The following is a 12,723-nucleotide window of genomic DNA, read 5'->3' on the forward strand; positions in this document are numbered from 1 at the left end:
ATTAGATTAGATTAGATTAGATTAGATTAGATTAGATTAGATTAGATTAGATTAGAAGAAGAAGAAGATTAGATTAGATTAGAAGAAGAAGAAGAAGTTATTAACATGAGTTCTTTAAAGCCATAAAAGCCTTCGTAAAACCAATTAAACGACAACTTTTTAATATATTTTATCTTTCATATCGTATATCCTCATATTCTCCATCGGTAACGTCAAGTTCGCAACGTGTAGATGTCGCGGCGATCACGACGCAAGACGGTTCCGGATATTTTACTTCTTACTAATATTATAAATGTGAATGTATAGATGAATGGATGTTATGTGTTGCATTGTTAATGGTCTGTCTTCGGCGGTATTTCCAAACCGCTACGACTTAGGGTCCTTTAAGAAGCGAGCGTATCTGCGGTTCCTCTGGTATTGCTGATGTCCATGGGCGTCGTTGAACACCTCAGTGTTCCCGCTGCTCGTTTGCCCCTTCTGTTATTAAAAAAAACCTTTGTACGTATTTTGTAAATGAAAACCAGCTGTCAAGTGTGCAATTTGACAAAAAAATTGATATACATTTGTAAACGATTTGTTTTTATTTTTATATAATATGCTGAAAATTGATAAAAAAGAACTGTTTCATTAATTATAAATTGTTATCAAAGGTCGTTGTGTGAAAGCGTTGGACCGGAGATGTTTTCTCGCTACACTGAGCTTTACAAAGCTAATTTTCAACTCGTTCCGACATGCATCGACTATTTACTAAATAACAAAGCTTTTGTAACATTCAATTTTCCATTGTCGAAATTATAATCTTACTTATATTATAAATGCGAATGTTTAGATGGATGTTTGTTAGAAGGTATCTCCAGAAAGGCTGCACAGATCTCAAAAAAAATTGGCATAGATGTAGAACATAGCCTGTAAGAACACGTAGGTTACTAAGTTTTTTTTTTAATTCCGCACGGCTGAAGTCACAGGCGACGACTATTTTGATAATATAACACGCCTGTTACTTCTAGTACTATTTCATGATTTTATTGAAACAAACTCAAATGCAGATCCTATTTTTTATAGATATAAAATACAAAACCGTGACATATTGCTCGGAATTAGAGCTATAAATATACATATTACTTAGGAAGCTTTCTTTACTTAAGTGCTATACAAAATAAATCTGTGCGAGGAGACGTAGATAAATGTCTTCAGGAATCTTTTAACTGATTGTTGCAAGTATTCCGTGAAAAGTTAAAAACAAAATCTTCTTAGTACGGTATATGGATTTCCAAATGGAGATTTAATTTAATTTAAAACTTATCTTTTATATATAAATGAAAGTCGTGTTAGTTACACTATTTATGTCATAACTCAAGAACGGCTTTACTGATAAGGTTGAAAATTGGTGAGAAGGTAGATTAGAGCCAGGAGACGGATATAGGATACTATTTATTCATTTTTTTTTCTAATTTATGCCTTGTAGAGATGCTTTTTATTTAACTTATTAATATTATAAATGCGAATGTTTAGATTGATGTGATGTGGATGGATGGATTATTGTTTGAAGATATCTCTAGAACGGCTTAAAGGAGCTTGATTAAATTGGGCATACGTATAGAACATAGTCTGAAAGAACACATAAGCTACACTAATTCAGTTTTTTATACATCCACGCGGACGGAGTCGCGGACGACAGCTAGTATTAATTAAAAGATAGTCTTAAATCTATGATATTAAATAAAATATTAAAAAACGAATAATTAACTAAAACATATTATTAAAAGTCCCTTTAGGTTCCGAAGATGCTGGCAGCGTTCCCCCTTTGAATAGCTATACTAATTCTTTGTCCGAGGTTTCCAGCTCTTCAGTCCCCTCTGATGTCGATTTACATTTTTGATATTTTTTTATTAGTACGGTATATTATATTCTATAACCAGAATTGCGGATCCTACACTAAAAGCGTTAATATGAAAAAGAAATTGCTTATATCCTTCATTCGGTGTAATAAATGAAATATGTTCAGTATTAAAAAAAAACAGTAAATTCGAAGTATACTATAGAAATTTTCATAAACGTATAAATTCTGTTTTACTGCCGATTTATTTTCAACAATTAATTGTTTTAAAGCCATAAAAGCCTCCGTAAAACCAATTAAACGACAAATTTACTGAATGGACTACTTATATTCACAATTCTGTATATATTTTGTTATTCCTACTGTATTTACCATATTTAAGCATTAAAAAAACAATTGGGTATCACCTTGCGATCACCGCGGCTTCCACACGTTGCCGGTGATTCATCCACTCGCCATCAATCCCGTCATCTCTATTCACCCGTGCAATCAAGACCGACAACTTTTTAATATATTTTTAACTCGCTTCATCGGTGACGTCGAGTTCGCAACGTGTAGATGTCGCGGCGATCACGACGCAAAGCGGTTCCGGATATTTTACTTCTTACTAATATTATAAATGTGAATGTATAGATGGATGGATGTTTGTTTGAAGGTATTTCCAGATCGGTTGAACGTATCTAGATTAATTTGGCATGGATATAGAATAAAATCTGGAAGAACACATAGGCTACTAAGTGTTATTTTTAATTCCGCGCAGACGGAGTCGCGGGCTACAACTTGTATATAATAGATCTTTATTATACGCCTTAATAACACCCTCGTTAGTATTAGTTCAGTCGTCGATTTAAGGCACTAACTGGCCACGTGAATTCAGATGCGTTACCACTAAAATCGTTTGTCACTTTAGAGTAACAGTTGTTTAAACTACAAAAGATTCATTATTTTCTTATCAGTTTTATTTGTTCTATAAAAACCCACACCCTTGTTCATTAGTACTAATTAGACATCCCCATTAGCTGTGTCTAGTCACAACTTATGACCAATTAACTTACGCTTTACAAATTGACTTCAAACATGCGAGACGTAAAACGAATGATTTTTGATGTTAGCTAAAAACTATTTTATCGTTTAAACTTACTATAATTAGTAGGTTACAGTTTTAATCACTTAATTGTAACACTCTGGGGATGATTACGAATACCAAATCAAAATCAATCAGGTCGTTTGGGCGATGGAAAGTCGCATGTCAAATAAACTCGACGATTTCAGGTTGTCGCCTACCTCGTTTGCCAGCTTCTACTATTAAAAAATGTTGCAAAAATATATGTAATAGCTGTCGCCTGCAACTCTCTTCGCTCAGAATAAAAAAAAAACTTAATTAGTAGCCTATGTGTTCTTCCAGACTATGTTCTACATGTATGCCAAATTTAGTTGAAAACCGTTCAGACGTTCTGGAGATATCTTCAAAGAAACATCCATCCATCTAAACATTCGTATTTATAATGGGTTTATGAGACCAAAATAACCGTTTAAACATATTGTTATCTCTGTTTTGTCAAAGATTATGACAGGGATAACGATATGATTTGTTGATCAGAAACCAACGATTAGAACATTTTCATTAAAAAAATAAAGCATTCGAAATTCAAATACGAATTTAAATGTCATTGAATTTGTTTTAAAAATAAATTATCAATGAAATGTAATTATTTAAGGTTCACAGATTCAATATATTCTTATTTCTATTGTAAAATTATTGACGTTTATAATGACAATGGAAAAGGTCGGATGGAAATATTCGCATGAACGCAGACAATCTAAATATTATAGTCTATTGAAAGAATTTAATAAAAGACGTATATGTAAAAATTTGGTACTTTCGGACCTCGTATACGCTGTCACCAACACACCGCAAGAGGTGTACGCAGGGCTAACGGAGTTTTATTTGTCGCCGTTCTGTGTGGGTGTCCCGGAGGACGCGAGCAGTAACGGAAGATTGTCCCATCTCCACGAGTTTGTTGAGACAAAATTCAATCCGATCACCTAGCCGTATGAATTGCAACTGTTCGAACTCTATTGTTGAATAACGAGGCGTGCTTTGCAATTAATCATTCTTAACTGACGTCTCTAGTCAAATCTATGTCCATCTATCGTTTCGTACCAATGACATTCATTAAGAAAATTGAGCGCCTATATAATTGACCCTCTATACTATTGACATCTCCTACATGCTCGTAAATGATTAAAAGGGTAGAGGAAGGAGAAAATATGAATGGACTGTATAAAAAATGATATTAGGGAGTGAAATCAAATATTATATAGATATTAGTAGGAATAAGAATAGAAATAATTATGAAAACTTAAATTTAAATATTACTAGATATAAATTAATTGTTATGTTTATAAATTGTTAAAAACATGATAAAAATCAAAGAGGTCAATAACGTATGAGAATATATTTGCTATCTTACTAATATTATAAATGTAAATGTTTGTATGTATGGATGGATGGATGTTTGTTAGAAGATATCTTCGCAACGACTCAACGGATCTTGATAAAATTTGGCACAGATGTAGAACATAGTCTGGAAGAACACAGGTTACTAAGTTTTTTTTTTAATCCCGCACGGACGGAGTCGCGAACGACAGCTAGTAAATATATAATGTTTGGAATGGCGTCTGTTTGTAGATTGAAATTGCTTCACAGTATAGGTTAACTTAATTATGTTTGATCAGGGGAAAAGTATGATTGCTTTGTTGGAGTGATGTCCTTGAAGAATGTTTGTAAAACGAATACCATATGTTCTAAATGAACAACAAAATGTTGTAAACAGGGAAATGTCAAATACAAACATGGCGGCCATGTTGAAATTTCAACTTTTTCGGTAATCTTGTGAAAATTGTAAAAATAAATTCGTATAATCCATTCGGAGTTAGAAAAAAAAACTTAATTAACCTAACTCTTCTACCAGACTATGTTACAGACATTTTCAAATTTCATCGAGATCCGTTAAACCGTTTTCGAGATACCTAGTAACAAACATCCATCCAAACATTCGAACTTTTATATCTTACTTCTTACTGAAATTTTAAATGCGAATATTTAGATGGATAGATTGATGGTTGGATGTCTGTTTAAAGGTATCCCCACAGCGGCTAAACCGATCTCGATGTAATTAGGCGTAGATGTAGAACATAGTCTGGAAGAACATGTAGGCTATTAATTACGTTTTTTGTAATCTTGCACGGACAGAATAGCGAGTGGCATCTTCCTTATAATATTAGTAAGATTTCTAAAGAAATAATAACATATTCTTCGTTAACTTTAGTCTTAACTTTAAGATCGAAAACATCTTTAGGCGCTTTTTTTTTAAATTCACAAAAAGGTTACTTTTCCCAGCTGCCAGTATGTTCCATTTTTTTTTTAATAAAATTCAAAGTAAGAAATAATCTCACAGAGTCCCCGCAGACTTAATACGCGTAAGTATCATTACGAATATTCACAATAAGCCTTCATATAAATGCGAAAGAATATTAAAATTATATTCAAAGTAAGCACATTTTTACTGAATTTAATTCAGAATACGTGAGATATATGTTTCTTTTACATTATACGAAAGAGAATGAAATTGTTTTTTTTTAATACTTTTACATCGCAACCGAAAGAACAGTTTATATGTTAAAAGTTATAACATTTCTATTATGTACAATAAGTAGATGTATACCGCGACTCCGTCCGCGCAAAAAAAAACTTAATTAGTAGCCTGTGTTTTCTTCCAGATTATGTTCTACAAACATCCATCCATCTATACATTCGCATTTATAATATTAGTAAGATTGTAAGATCTAGCTATCTCTACATCTATGCCTTATAACGAGATCCGTGCAGCCGTTTTGGAGATACATTCAAACAAACATCCATCCATCCAAACATTCGCATTTGCAGTATTAGCGCCCTACGTTAGTCAGTGCTAAATGTATTCAAAAACATATCATGAGTTACAAATCTTTAGCTTTCTGTTTACTAAGTTATTCTACGGATTCGGAGGTAATCTAATATAAGGTTAGTTTCACGAGTTGGCAGAAAATTGAGGCAGAGCAGTAGACATTACAGTATTACCATACTTTTAAAGAATACAAAGAGACAGTACTGTAACTGTCAGTTAAGTTACTATGTACATAGTCTTCATGCGACTGCCCTATTCTACCCTCGTGTAAAACTTGCGAGCAACTCACAAACAGTTGAATTTATAGTTGAGACGCATGTAATCAGTGTTACATCATCCGCAGTGCAGTTGCTAATGTTGTTTACAAGTTTACTGTGCATTTACACAAGGGGCTTAAAGCGTAGGGGTATAAGACCCCTATATTTTATAATGGCATTTTCATATGTATTATTTGGATGTATATTTTTATTAATATACTAGCGGACCCGACAGACGTTGTCTGACAATTTGACGCTGCGATGGTAGCGCCGTCTGTCGTATCCAATGTAAAACATTCCAAAATCAACAACTACTAATAAATTAAAAATTAATTAAAAAAAACATTGTCCATCGGATAAAATTGTGAATCTAAACCATTCCCAGATCCCCTTAAACACACAAAAAATTTCATCAAAATCGGTCCAGTCGTTTGAGAGAAGTTCAGTGACATACACACTCACAGAAGAATTATATATATAAAGATTAAATGCGAATGTTTGGATGGATGGATGTTTGTTAGAAGAACTCTAGAAGGGCTGCATGGATCTCGATAAAATTTGGCATTGATGTAGAACACAGCCTGCATAAATACATAGGCTACTAATTAAGTTTTTATTTAAATTCCCCGAGTTGGTAGCGACAGTTATTATGGTATAAAGCGATCGATACATTATACGATTTAATATTATGTCTCTTTAATATAGTGAATAGGTGCTTATTAAACTCGCGTTTATTATTCGATCACCTAACTTAAGATGATATCAAGAAAGGAATAAGGGTCTTAACAGACAGATGGACAACTAAGTGATCCTATAAGGGTTCCGTTTTTTAGCTTCGAGATACGGAATCCTAAAAAGGTTTTAAGAACTTCATAGTGAAGGAACATAAAACAATAGAAAAGATGTTTGCAATAGCATTCTTGCTGCAAATACTATTTAAAGCTACATCATTTTTAGGAAAAGAAAAATGTTACCATCTTTTATTACCTCAATAAAGTCGAGTATTGTGTCATTTCAAATTTTTTATTATACCATTGGAACAACTACATGTGTTTGTGTTTTATTGTGCCAGTATCAAAAGCAGATACCGTACAGCTATAGTAAGGACATATTATAAAATAAATTCGTACATGTCTATGGAAAAATAACTTAACTCTGTGGCAAGTTTAACGGCCATTACGATATGTTTTTCTGTTCCCTATTGTTAGGTAGAAAATCCGACAGTGTGCCGGTGTATCGGCGCAACTAGCCTTATTAAAATGACGTTTATGTACCCACACTAATCAATCTGATACTTGACTTGGTAACGAAAGTGCGCTATTCACTCTAAATTATTTCTAACTAATGATGTCTAAAACTTTGTAGGATCTGTACTGTAAATACTACAATTTACGTACTTTGTTTTTTTTTTTTAAATTTAAACAAAATTTATATTAAATAACATATTAACATACTAGCTGTCGGCTGCGACTCCGTAAGCGCAGAATAAAAAACTATAGCCTATGTGTTCTTTCAGACTATGTTCTACATCTGTGCCAAATTTCATCGAGACCCGTTCAGCCTTTCTGATATCTTCAAACAAAAATCTAACCATCTAAACATTCGTATTTATAATATTTGTAAGACAGGATACATTTTAATGACTAACTAGAAATACGTTAATTACTTTTTAACCTTTGAGTCGCCGGCGTGATAATTTTTCAAAATTTCCAAGAAACCCCAGTCAACGTTATAATTAATTCTTTGATAATTTTCCTGTTAAATACAATAGAGCAGAAATACAAGACTAATTATCTTCATAGTTAACATCGTTTGTATAATTTTAATTAAATTCCCCGACGACTCGGAATTTATGCATAAAATATAACACGTCTCTACCAACACGCCAAGCGGTAAATAATTCACTCGTTAAAATATTCAACAAACATTTTCCTATAAGGTTAAATTTATATAGATAGCATCGTCGAGCGTCGGTGGCTCAGTGGTCAAGCACTTGACTGGCAATCTGCAGGTCCTGGGTTCGAATCCTGCCATGTACCAATGTGTTTTTCGATTTCCGATTGACATGTGTACATTTATCCGAAGTTCTTACGGTGAAGGAAAACATCGTGATGCAACCTGCACATATCTGAGAAGTAATTCGAAGAAATGAGACAGTATGTGACTAGACAAATCATACAAAACTAGCTGTATTCCGCGACTCCGTCCGCGTGGATAGTGTTAGCTGAAGGTTGAATAATGGTGGGGTGATGCCACTATAAGAGACCTCACCCTCATTTCGAGACACACTCGCCACCAAACACTGAAGGCAGCGGAAGCTCTGCCCGTTTGACTAGCCAAAATATTATAATTAATCATTTTAACTCTCGAATAGTTGATCAAGTTAATGTTATGTTTCAAAATCATTTAAGTGTTAATTTAATTCAATCAATTTTGTTAGTTTTGTTATTAAATCAGAAAAGTACTGTAGTAGTGTAAAAAGATTGTTTTTTTTTAATTTTCTCTGCTTCTGATACCTAAGAATATAGATAAGTTAAATAAAAAGCAGCTCTTGAAGGCATAAATTCAGCATAAAAGAATAAATAGTATCGTATGTACGTCTCTATGCTCTAAGCTACCTTCTCACCAATTTTCGGGCATATCGGTAAAGCCGTTCTTGAGTTATAAATAGTGTAACTAACACGACTTTCTTTTATATATGAGACAATAAAGAGAAGTTTCTCATTTCACAAATAAATGAGGGCAATGTCGCTCACAATGCACTAGATGGCGCTAAATCAAGATTTAAATTACATCTTTATCACGCGTAATATAACGAGAGTGAGACAAATAGGGCCATTCCTATTGTCAAGGGTTCCATGAAACTTCTGAGGAAAATTAAGAAACAATTTCATGTCAATCTTTTTTTTCCTTAACGGCAATAAAAACGTAACCTTTGTTATTTCTTTAACCACAATTGGATAAAGGAAATAGCTTGTTTTTGATAATGAAAATAACAAAAAAACATTACTTAAGTTATTACGAAGTATTTTAAGAATAAAATATAGATTCCTTATAAACATTAAGTTTTAGTACTTGTCTATTTATTAAACAGAAAAATTAATAAAAGAAATTAAAGATTAAGTTAATAAATCATATATTTTAAAGATAAAAACATTAATAAATTGATAGAAAACGTCGTATAATTAATTTTGTAATCCGCACATTTAACAAAACTATCCAATAACAAAAACATCACTTTATCAACCTTAGTCCTTTACACAAACAGTGGAAACTACAGTTGAAATTGTCAAAAGTTTTAGGTTAAACAAACAACAGCAAACCTTTTAACATTAATTTCCTAGATAGTTTAAACGAGACTTTTTAGTATACTTTCCCATGAATTTATTACTTTGTTGTTCAATTTACAAGAAATAGAATAGATAGAGTCAATATAAGATGAATAAAAAATTAATAGACGGAGTTTAATCTTTCTCATCAACATCATAATCAGCTCACTTTACATCACCACTTTTTTTTCCAGAGAGGAATGCTTTATGCATACTCCGCGCCCCGGGGGGGACGCGGTAGTTATGTGGGATTCTCCTCCATAGCGGAGGCATACACACTAAACCTCTCTGTTCCTCCAACGCATCGGGTCACGCTTTCGCTCTCGTCCGCGACCACTATACATCACCACTGAGGGACTTGAAGCCTATCCTAATTATGGTTAACTAGTCCATAGTCGACCACGCTGCCCAGTGCTGCTTGTATCACGATGTTTTCCTTTATAGTATGAACGTCGGATAAATGTACATATGTAAATAAAATAAAAACACGGTACACGGTGTGATTCGAATCCAGGACCTGCAGATTGCAAGTCTAGTGTTTAACCCCTGAGCCACCGACGCTCTTTTTACGACGGCGCCGACGCTTAATTTTTCTAGCGTCATGAAATCAGAGGTCAGAGAGAAAATCGTTCCATTATAGTTATCGATATCATTTGTCATCTATTGGTGACAGCGGTCAAGAGGTTAAGTACATAAAGCGACAGGAGACCGATTTTGTAGCAATTCTTAGGCATATGTTCGGTATCCCTTTTTTATTTAGTAAACGTAAGTTTCTAAACGAAAATATCAAGGTATTTTACAAGCTTTTATTTATCTTCGAATGTCTCTATGTTTGTCATAAAATCTTACTACGAGTAATTTGTCCATGGACATACGCAATTGCATATGCATTGCCTACCTTTAATCGACGGAGTAGAGGATGCACAGAAAGAAAATATTTTCCCTTTCCATGCATCCTCTCATCTGGAAAGTCCACTTCCTCTTTCCATCCTTTCCTTATAAGAAAGAGGGCGAGAAGGAAAAGAGGACTAAATTAGGCCTCCGGGACGCACACTCATCGGACGAAACGCGGAATTGCTTCCACTTCACGCCTGTCTTCTGTGTGGTCGTGGTATTTCACCGGGTGAGCCGGGTCATTTCGTACGAAGATGTTAAAGCGGGCTCTACCAATGTTAAAATTTTATTGAAAAGTTTTTTTTTATTTATACCTACGTAAACTATTGCGGTTACAACAATAGCTGCGTTTTATATAACAGAAATAAAAGCATAATGATGGTATAAAAAATAGTTTCGCGAGCCTATTGTCCAAATATAACAATGTCTCGTTTTGTATTGTAGTGGCTTTTGTTGCAGTTGACTCTACATTGGCCAAATTAATTTGTTATTTTTACGTGAATTTACTTCGTTATTTTTTGCATTTACTTAATGTTTTTAGGGTTCCATACCTCATAGGAAAAAACGGAACCCTTATAGGATCACTTTGTTGTCCGTCTGTCTGTCAAGACCCTTTTTTTAAGTCTTAGCTTTAGACAACTGTAATTTTCATGTAGAGACAAGTACTTATCGTCGCTTGAAAAATACGCAATTACCAAATATTTTTTTTTCAATATACGTTTTGGAATTCATCATCATCAGCTCAGTATAGGTCCCCACCGAGGGGCTCGGAGCCTACCCTAAGTTAAGGGTGATTAGGCCATAGTCAAACACGCTGGCCAAGTGCGGGTTGGTTGACTTCACACATATCTTTGAATTTCTTCTCGGATATGTGCAGGTTGCAATATGATGTTTTCCTTCACCGTAAGAACGTCGGATCAATGTACATATGTAAATCGAAAAACACATTGGTACATGGCGGGATTCGAACCCAGGACCTGCAGATTACAAGTCAAGTGCTGAAACCACTGAGTCACCGACGCTCTCCAAGTTTTGGAATTAAATGACTTTTTATTACTTATATGACTGATATTGTAAATAGAAATTATTACAAATTAGAAAGATATACATTTTACACCACTCCACATAACGTCAACGTAAAGTCGACGTTATATAGAGTTCAGTAATATAAATTATGATAAGAAATAGGTTACTTGCTCTACATGATAAATTCATAGTATATCAGTTTTACGATACCAATATATACTTAATTACAAATTATTACCATTCGTCGAACACGAAACTAATTGTCTTCAAACATGCAGCTATTTGATAATTGCTTTTCATCGTAACCTTTGAACTTTGCTTAATTAAATTACAACTCTAACATGAAAACATGATAGCTAAATACAATGACGCATTTAAACTGATATATAAACACGGCTAAACACTCACGTATATACGTGAGTGTTTAGCCGTATTTATATATCAGTTTAGTATAATGTCTCACGAAAGTTTGAATAATTTAATGACGCATTTAGAAGCTGGATAGTCAATATAGATCCATTTATCATTATTTTTTGATGCATTTTAGTTATAAAACTGATCAAAAGATCACACTAGAAAAACTATTCGTCTTGAAGAGCATATAGGCTACACTAATTAAATTTTGTTATATATCCACGCGGACGGAGTCGCGGGAGACAGCTAGTATATAATAAAGCGAAGATAATTTGATCATCAATAGTAAAAAGGTTATTTAACTCATATGAAACCTAACTTAAAAACCAACACGTCTGAAACGAGGTAATAATCCGTTCAGAAAATACTTTCGTCTAATATCTGGATTGTTTAGTGCGAGTGAGGTAATAGCCACTTACCCAAGTCTTTTATTTTATACAACTAGGCTTCCACTTCAAAAATTTATTTACAAAATATGTTTCATTATCCCAGTCTTTTGCCATTCTGGAGATACCTTCTAATTAACATACATCCATCCAAACATTCACATTTATAATATTAGTAATAACTAATTTCATAATTTAAAATTATATTTTTTATATATTTGAATCAGGAACAAATTAGAAATAGCTAAATTATCAAACGCAAAACACGAGAGATAGCTAAATAAATTAAAAAAATATCATCCCTTCCTCATCTAAAATTTACATTGCTGAATAACCCAATTACTTAGTGCTATCTCTACTTTTTTTCAATAGTATAAGAGAGATGTCAATATACAGTCAGACCCGCTGAAACTACTTCACCGCACCATAACCTGCAGACGTCAAAATCACCACACTTTGTATTCAGAATATAAATGAGTTTGCTAAAGGCAGGAAATACCTCATTGCTTAAGCCAGTTACACACCTACAGTTTTAACTTTTTATAGCTAACTATCAAGAGACTTACTGGTAGCTGGACCGTTTGCAAATGCGTTGCCAACCTTTGACAGAATAGGGAAGGCACAAAAAGT

The sequence above is a fragment of the Papilio xuthus genome, unplaced genomic scaffold (assembly GCF_000836235.2).
Source record: "Papilio xuthus unplaced genomic scaffold, Pxut_1.1 DF825783.1, whole genome shotgun sequence".
NCBI lineage: Eukaryota > Metazoa > Arthropoda > Insecta > Lepidoptera > Papilionidae > Papilio > Papilio xuthus.